Source organism: Coffea eugenioides, chromosome 2, assembly GCF_003713205.1.
Source record: "Coffea eugenioides isolate CCC68of chromosome 2, Ceug_1.0, whole genome shotgun sequence".
Classification (NCBI taxonomy): Eukaryota; Viridiplantae; Streptophyta; class Magnoliopsida; order Gentianales; family Rubiaceae; genus Coffea; species Coffea eugenioides.
In genome coordinates this window covers 53,157,325-53,163,722 of record NC_040036.1, presented here as the reverse complement: position 1 = coordinate 53,163,722, position 6,398 = coordinate 53,157,325, and the positions used below count along the sequence as shown (strand labels likewise).

Sequence of the window (6,398 nt, the reverse complement as noted above, 5' to 3'; positions counted from 1 at the left end):
AACAAACTCTGAGTCTGTTCGGACGTCGTTTGGAGGCTGGTATCTAACGATCTTTCTGTGACCTCTGAGCTCAACACCTGTGGCTAGTTACTCAAGTCGGACCGGCAAGGGCCTGATCGATTAGATAACGAACCAAGGTAGTCTGTTTTGGGAATCTTTGGGTATTGAGACTCTTGATTCCGATTGTGATAACTCGAGAAAATCTTGAATAGACTTAGCCATTATTACCCTTATTTCGTAATTTGAAATATTATAGATAACAAACAATTGGTCAAATTCAATCACTAAATTTAATTATTCTAGAAATTGGGAGTTTAGAAATATCCTAGAATGATGTCAAAAAAAATAATAATAAAATAAATTAAAATTAAAATTAAAAAAATTATATGAATCAAATAAACATATGATATGCGTACCGTAATTTGTGTGATTTGAATATATTATAGTTGAACGAGCTACATGTCTAGTTAATTTCCTACAAAACCAAATGTGTGAGAATCTAATGGATTAAGGAAATACAAATAAAGTTAGGAGCTAATGTATAAAATAATAGAACTACAGCCTTAGTAAGCAAATAAATTAAAGTTAAAAGACGAAGTTACCCTTGGAACCTAAAGAATTAACCAGGCAGCCAAGCAAAATAAGTTATCAGCAATTTTACAATAGGAACCGAGTGGAAGTAAGGTAATCAAATGCTAACCAAAACTTGGGCGGTGATTGAGAAAAACCGAAGAGAAATCAGTTGCCAAATATAATTGGACAGTTGGCCTGAGTGGAACAGTCTAGTATTGTGTAGTACCAATTGGAAAAATTGACCACCGAATAGCATTTCCTTCTTCTAATTCTTAAGCCTTCTAAACAGAGAGATAAGTGAGTATAAGAGGAAAATATTTCTGATTCCTTTCTGTTTCAGCTTGCAACCGAGAGAGAGTGAGGGAGAGAGAGTTAGACATTTGCTAGCTTCATTTCTCCAGCTTGCAACCTCAAAACCGTGAGCCAAAACTGAGAGAGAGGGAGTGAAATCTTGGTGGTATACTTCACCTACCAGCCTCAACCAAATGAGAGTGAAGTAAATAGAAAAAAGAAGGAGAGCTGGTGCCGACCTTGAGGAACCGAAGCTAAGAAATCTGCCCGGTCTGCAACTTTTAAATCTTGAAAGACAGAGGTAAATTTTCTGTGATCAATCCTTATTTACTGAGTATAAATGAATATATATAAGCCGCAAGTTAAGTTTTAGCAGGGGAAAATGAGTTTCAACTGAAGAAAAGTTCTGGTTTAAGATTAAAATTGAAACTGAACTGAACCTGTTGGAACCGAGATGATTGATTAAGTTACAACATGTTGTCAGTGGAAAAATGGAAGAATGTTGTAGTAAATGCATGACAATGTTTAAATCTCCCATAAAGTGAAATTTAGCTATAGGAACTTGTGAAAGTTGGAACTTTGAGTTGAAAACAAAGAAAGAAACCTGCTGGAATTCTTATAGCATCATCCGAGAGAAAGGGACTGGATATGTAGCTTATCATTTGAGATTATGGAACAATTTTCATTTAAGAATTCAAGCTATTTGTTTACACTCTTGTGCAATCTGAGAAACTAAAGCAGAGTTGATAACTTAAGTGAGAATATTTGCAAGAATTAACCGGTGGTTCTGTCTAGCTAGCCGAGAGATGAAGTAAGGAAATTTTCCAATTTTCTTGACAGATTTTTGGGTTCCAAATTCCTACGTTGAAGCTGAATACCTTGCATAATTTTTTTAGTTTTAGCATGCATGTTGGAGTTGAATGGGAACTGAAGTAGTTAATGGAGAAATTTCTTGTTTAAAAACTAATTGCTGTCCAAAAACAATCACAGCTTGACCGAGAGAGAGAAATAGACTTCAGATCAGTTTTTCCTTTGAAATTCTGGCTGAAAAATTTTATATTGATGACCAAGTTTACTCTGTAGTTGGAGAATCATCTTTTGCATGATGAGTTGGAGTTAAAACTGAAGAAAATTATGGAGAAAGCACCATATGTTAAATTGCTATACTGCTGGAAATTGTAATGTGTTGCTGGCCGAATTAGTTGAGGCTTTAGGTGGGATTCTTTTCTAGAATTGTGTGTTATTTGTTCTAGTTTGAGTGGGCAAATTATGAGCTATGTGTTTAGCATTTCAAGCAAGTATAAGATGGAGATTTGTTGAACAATTTGAATGATATTGCTGGAACTTATACTTGTTGGCCGAAACAGGGAAGAGATGAACTTTCGTTGAAGTTTTTGAACAAAAGCCTAAGATAGTTTGTTGTAACTATACATATAAATAAATATATATATATATATATATCCGTTTGTAGCATCTTAACCTTGTTTTGAATACTTTAAAGAATTTAAAACTTGAAGGGCTAGTGAAGTGGAACAAATAAGAATAACATGCAAACTAGAGTCTAGTTCAGTCTAAAAGGGAAGAAATAAAAGTTCCATCAGCTTTAATTATTAAGATTAGAATGAAATGATTTAATCTTAGCTCAAATATTTTATAAGATCTTAAAATTTATATATGTACATTAACCTTGTTTTAGAGCTACCAAACCTAATGGATTTTGAAGTAATATGGCTGAATTATGTTGAATGGTTGAATTGGTAATGAGATGAAGACTTATATACTGTTTTAGAAATTCTAAGGTAATTTGTTATGGCTATATACACGAAATGGCTCCTAATCACTTAAATTAGTTTTTATAATATTTAAGAGACTATAAAACTTGAGAAGTTAAGGTTGTGAAACAAAATTTAATTCACAAACAACCTAGAGCTTAGTTAGTCTTAAAAGGGAAAATGGAGTATTTATAAGCCATAATTAATACTGGATTGAGAAAGTATATTAGTTTAAACATTATACAAGTTTATAAACTTGGAATATATGTATATTTCTTTGGTTTCTGTTGAAATTTAATGCTTAAATTATGTTAAAATTGCTGGTATGAATGTCATACTTAAATGTATGGATGGTTTGAATAAAAGTCTTGTGGTTTTAAAAGAGAAAAAGGAGTTTTTCACAAGTGAAAAATGAGTTTCCAGATTTTCGGATTTCACTGACCAGTCTCAATAAAATGCTTATATCTTGGTGTAGGAAAATCCGATTGAGGTGCTGTCAGTGGCATTTGAAACTAGAATCATGGGCTTTGTTCTGTAAAAATTTCATATTTTTCCTCCATGTGTACTGCTGTCCGTGACTCCTCAAAGTAGGCTGTCCTGCTTGAATGTCCTGTTTCTTCAGGAAAATGAATTTTTGACTTGGATTGAATATTTGGCCTATTTGTGACTTGAATCTATGAAAAGTGTCTTCTGGGATGTGATAGTACTAAAAATCTATTTTACAACAGTATAACTTTCATAATTGTTTGATTTGTGGAACTCGAGTTGCGAATTTTTAAAGTTTACTGTTACTAATCATCTCCGTAGATTCCTGAAGCATAGAAACGGGCTTCTTGACTTTAAAACCTCAGACGGCCTACTTCCAACCTCTCACCTTGATTTTTCCACTTCCTTGACATCAAATATATCCCTATTGAACTTCTCTCGCTAATGTATCTCTCATTTACTCAAAGTTTTACTCTTTTAACAAGTTACCTTAATTAAAGCGGTCAAGACTTGTACTTAGCTTTTAGCCACCATTTCCGAATTTTCAAGTGAAGCTTACATGCTAAAATTGTCTTGTGTGTGGATGACATTGAGCCTAGTGAAAGGCTATTGTGGTAAGATTATTTGTGTGTGATTTTAGGACTGAATTGAGAAAAATAATGAAGCCATAAATGGCTGGAAAATAGCTAAATACAAAGGGATATGTTGCCCAAATTTTCACTCGAATGTGAGACGTGTATACTCGCAGTTTGAGTGAAGATTTGAGGTCGAATTGAACTCAAATCGTCTAGGGTATTCAAGTCTTCGCTCATAGAGGTATATAAGTTAGAATTCGGCCGAACCTTGTAACCTTGGAAAAATGAAAGTAACGACTAATAGAAATACGTTTTCCTCCTCTCTTCGACTCAAATGGGAATTTCAAAGTTTAATTGCTTCAAAGTTTCAAAGTTTTAAGAGCGAGCATGAGTTTTACGAATATTTCCAAAATGAGTTTCAATTACTTGATTTTCTTTAAAAGAAACTTGAACCCTAATTGATTTCAAGTTCTTAATGACGTTTTATCGCAGAGTTGAACTCCACACAAAGAGTAATACCTGACCGTGATTCGTAAAGGCACTACATCTTTGGTGAGTGTTCCACTACCTACTACCCATTATGTGAAATATCTGAATATTTGAAATACTTGATTTATGACTGTTGGAGCCAAATACTGTTTTGATAAAATAGAGGCGAGCGTGTACTTTATCGCACTCGACCTCCCTTGTTTTCCAATGAGTCTCTGTATACTGTTATTATGAGATGAGATTTCGCTATATACATGACTGTGTTTGAGTTGTTTGGGTGATATCCCATCAACGACTGCTACTGTTTGGGTACCTAACCTCTTAGGTGAGTCGGTTGTATCGAGCCAGCAAGGGCTTGGTCGAGAAGGCCGATAAACCTTGGGGACTGATGTTTGGAGGTCCCTGGTGAAGTATAGCCGTTGAGCTTGCTTGTTGTGTTGCCCAACACCACCAGTGGTAAAATTCTCGACTTGATCCTGTTTCTTTGGAATCTTGGATTCCTGGTATACTCGAGTATTACCAAACTACTGTTTGTGGCGTGCGGGCCCGGTAGGGGGTTGATTGGTGGACGGAGATTGGTGAAAGCGGTGTTCTACGGACTTGCATTTTATGAATACAAACGTTGACGGAGAGTCAACGGATCCAGTTATGATCAAGCTCCAGTGGTTATTGGCTTTTGAAAGCCACCCGTATCCTTTAATTGAACTGTGATTAAATTACTGTCTTACTGTACGGAGTTTATTTGATTATTTTGTGACCTTATTTGGCTATGTGTTTAATCATTTTACTTGGAACCTTACTGGGCGTTAGCTCACCGCACTCCCTTTGTTTTCCTTAACAGATCGGGGATGGATTTGATCAAGAGCTTTCTTAGCTTTACATTGTTTTGGACTTGTATTTGAGAGTGTAACCTTTTACTTAAGTAGACCTTACTTTTGACTCCTGTAAGTTTAAACCTATAAGTTCAACTCTTGTTATGTAAGTTGACTTTTGGTTATAGGTATACTAAGCTTTTGGAGAATTGGTGAAGTGATTATATTTTATTTTGGGTTACACTCCCTTGCATGGAAGATGTTTCGTCCGCTTCATTTGAGTTATTAGTACTTTGATCGACTGAGCCCCGGCGAGAGCTGGGCAGGCAGTCCGCTGATACCCTAGGGTTCGCCACTTGTACTACAAATGGAAATCTGGCTCCTGAGAGCCACTTGTATCATTTCCCCTTGAATCACTGTGTCTAAATGCTTTCCTTTGTATCTGGTAAATGTATCTGATTGATTAAACGTGAAAGGCCATGATTTTACCCCTATATGTTTGATACCTCATTGAGCGTAAGCTCACCCCTTTCTGTTGTCTTTGTTTTCCTTACAGGGGACAAACTTGGGAATCACGATTTTGGAGGAAAAGGGTCAAGTTAGTATATATGTCATGTTGTTAAATGAATCCCTAATTGTATTTTGTGTAGTATGAGTACCTCGGATCGCACTGTAGGTTAATTTGTTCAAGACTTCAATGTAAATATATGTGTAAGTGTTTAACCTTGTCTATTAAATGTATTTCGTTGAGACTATGATTTTATGGCTTGGTAGGCATGTTCTCACCTTAGTAGTTTCCGATTGTTCATTTTCTTTGGGTCCTATCGCGCGTACTATGTTGGGTTTGTGTGAATCGACTCACTGAGTCCCGGCGAGAGCTGGGCAGGCGGTCCGCCGAACCCTTTGGTTCGCCTTAGGGGGAGGTGGGGCTGTCACATAATTCACAATTGACAATAAAACACACTTGTTAAGGATACATGACCTCTCAAGAACTAATTTCCACTTGCTCGATTCAGAACCTCCACGAGTTGACACTCCGTCAATCGGGTAGGTTATATTCCGTAGAACTTCCCTTACACGTTCCCCGTTCACCGTTACTCCCCCTGCTCCGGGCCCGCACTTCTTTTATATAAGGCGGTACTACTCGAGTATGCCAAGCGAGATCTCTCCAATAGATCAAGATTATACACTTTTTCCATGACTCACCAAACTTCTCGACCAAGCCCATGCCGGTTCAAGTCGCAAGGTCGGCCAATGAGATTTGGGCGTCCCCCAACATTATCACTAGGAGTCGAGGAGATTCATTCCAACGACATATGCAACCATAGCATATTTAACCATTTCAACACTTCACTTAATACACTTGACAATTCACTTCAAGCAATTCACTTCAAACAATT

At 36.5% G+C, this 6,398-nt stretch overlaps 1 long non-coding RNA gene across 1 annotated transcript; it reads left to right on the top strand.

The window, feature by feature from the left end:
- The first annotated feature begins 4,211 nt into the window (after nucleotides 1–4,211).
- Nucleotides 4,212–5,204, top strand: LOC113759676. Its single transcript, XR_003467017.1, has 2 exons — nucleotides 4,212–4,249; nucleotides 5,028–5,204. It is a non-coding gene; the product is annotated as an uncharacterized LOC113759676 (long non-coding RNA).
- The last annotated feature ends 1,194 nt before the right edge of the window (nucleotides 5,205–6,398 follow it).